Genomic DNA, 4394 nt, shown 5'->3' with positions numbered 1-4394 from the left:
TAAACCTATCAGGCTAATGAGATAGTCAAGTTAATTAGGGTTGTTGTTGTTGTTGTTGTTGTTGTGTGCCTTCAAGTCAAGTGGGCGAGCCTAAGTCTAACATTATTTATTTATTCATTTACTACATTTATTTACTACATTTATATCCCACCCTTCTCACCCCGAAGGGAACTCAGAGCAGCTGTATGTACATACAATATATTATATTATTAGCATAGCACAATATTAGCATTATATATTACTATATTGAACTATACCACTATACTGTAATATTATATGTAATATATAACATGTAATTAATATTATTATATGATATTATTATTAGTATTACATTGCATAACATGATATTATCAATATCATATGTATATATATTATATTATTAAAACTGATATAAAAATATTGTATTATAAATGAGGGCGGGGGCCAGGTAAATGACCTTGGAGGGCCGCATCCGGCCCCCGGGCCTTAGTTTGGGGACCCCTGATCTAGTCCACCCCCCTTTTCTGCCAGGCAGGAAGACACTGCTAAAAAAATACCCAAAAGGTGCTCAGTCTTCTTCTGGGGTCACCTGTCCCATTGTCAAGCATTTAGGTGGACTCTCTTTTCTTTTTGTCTCATCAACGCCATCAATTGAGAGCCCTATTCTCTGCTTCTGCCCAGCACTGTTTTGAGGGAGTCCCAGCTGAAACTGAGGTCTCATCCCAGCGCTAGGCAAGAAGTTGGCTTCTGAGTTGCCTGTCATTTGGCTCAGTGGCCCCTTTGCATTCTAGTTTTGTGTCGGAACGGGAGGTACTGCTCCATGTGGTATATAATTCCGCCCCATTTCCTCTTTCCTCATCTTCCCCCTGTTAGTGGAATAGCTCCATGCCATGCACCCCCTCCCCTCTGGGAATTTATTCCCAGTTTATGAAACAGCACCAGTCGTTTCTCTCCTGAAGCCAACGCCTTGAAGCTGGCTGTCTCCTTGAGCAGCGGTATTGAGATAAGTGGCCCTTGGTATGTGGCTTTATTGGGTGCGGTGGGCCTTTTGCAGGGAGGGATGGAGCCAGTGAGGCTGCCTTAGGCCCCTTCCACATGGCTGAATCAAATCCCACATTTTTTGCTTTGAGCTGGAATATATGGCAGTGTGGACTCAGATAACTGGGCTGTGGTGCAGCTGGTTAGTAGCCTGCTGTAATAAATCACTACTAAACAAGCCTGAGTCGGATTGAGTGTCTGACTGTTAAATAGCCCCAGCTCGTTGTTTACCTAAGCAACTCGAAAGACAGTTGCATCTGTCAAGTAGGAAAATTTAGGGACCGCTTATGCGGGGAGACTAATTTAACTGATTTACAACACCATAAAAAAAGTCCAGCAGCGTGCGTGTTGGATGAGGAAGTACTCCATCAAAAGGTCTTGTCACAGTGGATGACGAAGCAGCAGCTTCTCCTGTGGCCGGAATTGATCATACCCTCACAAACCCAGAAGCTGGAAAGTTAAATAGCCTCTGTGTCTGTCTGTCTGTGTGTTGTATGTCTAATAATGCCATTGAATGTTTGCCATATGCACATTGTGATCTGCCCTGAGTCCCCTTCGGGGTGAGAAGAATGAAATATAAATATTGTAAATAAATAATAAATAACCCAGTTCAAAGCAGATCTTGTGGGATTTTCTCCTTGATGTTCTGGGTAATGTGGCTGTGTGGAAGGGCCCCAGGAACCCTTTGGGGAAGCCACACAGCCCGCTGGATTCCCACAACATGGCAGCAGGGCTTTCCTGAACACGCTCCAGATACGGACTGGGCCCAAACGGAGGCATTGTGACTTCCCTCAACCTCTTCGCCACAAGATTTGATCAGGTACGTTGTGCTTAACAAGCTTCTGGCCATCTCTTAGGGTTGATTGCATTTATAGTTAGCTCCCTCTCTAGAAAGACTTGGATGTTTGGCTGGCCTTTGGTGAGACAGTCATTAGCTAATCAGCCCCAGATGGTATTAATCTATCTTGTATTTATTATGTCCTTACCATCTATGCACTTTAATTCAACATTTTATTCTTGCACTGCTTCTTCAGTTGACTGATTTTCTTTAAGTGTTATAATAGCCTCATTTTATATTCTACTAGCTGTGCCCAGTTATGCGTTGCTGTGGCTTATGGGAATGCTTTCATGGCCAGGTGGAATAGCAGTGAATAGCCTTGCAGCCTCAAAAGCCCGAACCCTGGCTGTACCCCGATGCCATTGTGGCCGAGAGGGTTGCTAGGAGACAAAGGGGGCGGGGCCTACCCTTCTGACCAGCAACCAGGGTTGAAAACGGTTCTTCCTCGTTCTCTAATTTGGACTTTATTTTCCAGGTTTTTTGTTTGAAAGACATAGATTGGATGACTATGTTTTTTGTGGCCAAATTTGGTGTGATTTGGTTTAGTGGTTTTGTTGTTTACTCAGTCCTACAAACGTACATTACATTTATATATACTGTATATAGATTACTGTTTTTATTTTATTATTCTGTGTTTATGTTGTTGTTTATTTTGTTCAATTATGTTGTTCGGGCCTCTGCCTCATGTAAGCCACCCCGAGTCCCCGTGGGGAGATAGTGGCGGGGTATAAATAAAGTTTTATTACTATTATTATTAGTTAAGGCATACAGTGTTCCCTCGCTTATCGCGAGTGTTACGTTCCAGGACCACCCGTGAAAAGTAAAAATCCGCGAAGTAAGGACGCTATATTTATTTCAATATTTATACATTATTTTAGTAGTTATACACTATTTTAAGTCGTTATAAACCCTCCCCGCACACTTATACACTACATAACCCTTTTCCATTCCCGGAGAAGGGTAGCTGCACACAAACGAAAGAAAACAAGATGTGACGGTGACTGAGCCAATCAGCGACCGGGATACAGAGCAGCAATCTCTGGTTGATTGCTTTCCATCAGTCAACCAATCGTGTGTTGTTTACAATCTCACATCGGCAAGTCGCATCTCAAACGGCTGCTGCGCAAATCCTACTTTTCTGAGTAAATACGCTATTTACTGTAAATCGTACTTTTTATGATTTATAATATTCTTTTAGTGTTAGAATTAATATTTTTAATTTGCGAAACAGCAAAAAAAATTTTTTTTACATTAATATTGATTGAAAAACAGCGAGTCCGCGAAAAGCGAACCTCGAAGTAGCGAGGGAACACTGACTTTTCGTTTGAGAGTCTTGGACCTTCTGCGTCGCCATTCTTTTGTTGAGGCCCCAATTTGAAGAAGTGCAAGGAAATAATGTCACACTGCAGAGGATTCCTGGCTTTGCTGAAATAACCACTGCTGCTGCTTCTCCAATAACTGAGGCTTCTCTCCTTTTCTTCTTCTCAGGTGATGACGTTTATTGAAAAACGACAGACTGCGTCTCAGTGAGTCAGTGAGAAATTGGAAGCCCTGCTGGGATGGAAAGGGACGGTGGGTGGGAGAGCCCTTAAAATAGCAGAATCTTAGAGTTGGAAGGGATCCTCGGGGGCACCCAGTCCAAGGCTATTCTGACATGCAGGAAGACACAAGCCCTCCTGACAGAGGGCCATCTGGCTTCTGCTTAAAAATCTACAGAGAAGGAGATGCCACTGGACTTTGAGGCGGCATATTTCATTAGTAAACATCTCTTACGCTTCTCTCTTGGGAATAGAAATACTCATTGCACCCTTCTCTTGGGCAGAGCTGCCTTAAAAATGGCAATTTTTAAGTAATAAAGCATCTGAGAATATCACATTGCACTTTAGTTCTAGTGTCCCCTCCTGGACATCCTCTCCTCCATCCCAGTGGCTTTTTCCCCTTCTTCTGTGATTCATATGTTATTTGAGTGATTATACTACTTCTGTTTATGTGATTGTCTTAGTCCAGGGGTCCTCAAACTTTTTAAGTGGAGGGCCGATTCATGCTCCCTCAGATTGTTGAGGGGCCGAATTATCATTTGAAAAAAATATGAACAAATTCCTATGCTCACTGCACACGTCTTATTTGTAGTGCAAAAAAAAACAAGAAAAAAAAACCCAGCGACAATTACTTATTTATTTACTACATTTATACCCCACATAGCATATTGTGCTATGCTAATAATATAATATATTGTACATACAATATATTATATTATTAGCATAGCACAATATTAGCATTATATAGTACTATATTTTACTATACCATTATACCGTAATATTATTAGTAATATTACATTTAATATATAATATATAATTAATATTATTATATTGTACAATATTATTATATTGTATTATTATTATTAGCCGTCCTGAGTCTCCTCTATTGGGTGAGAAGGACGGGAGTAGAAATAAAGTAATAAATAAATAAATAAATAAATATTATATTGTATTACATTATATTATATGTATACACAATATATTATACTATTACCATATCA

General features: G+C 40.6%; 1 long non-coding RNA gene across 1 annotated transcript; it reads left to right on the top strand.

Moving 5' to 3' along the window:
• Positions 1 to 489: 489 nt before the first annotated feature.
• Positions 490 to 3725, top strand: LOC134299540 (uncharacterized). The gene is made up of 2 exons (XR_010006759.1): positions 490 to 1837; positions 3344 to 3725. It is a non-coding gene; the product is annotated as an uncharacterized LOC134299540 (long non-coding RNA).
• The last annotated feature ends 669 nt before the right edge of the window (positions 3726 to 4394 follow it).

This window comes from Anolis carolinensis, chromosome 5 (genome assembly GCF_035594765.1).
Source record: "Anolis carolinensis isolate JA03-04 chromosome 5, rAnoCar3.1.pri, whole genome shotgun sequence".
Lineage (NCBI taxonomy): Eukaryota > Metazoa > Chordata > Lepidosauria > Squamata > Dactyloidae > Anolis > Anolis carolinensis.
The sequence above is the reverse complement of the archived record's forward strand: the minus strand, read 5'-3'. Positions and strand labels throughout refer to the sequence as shown.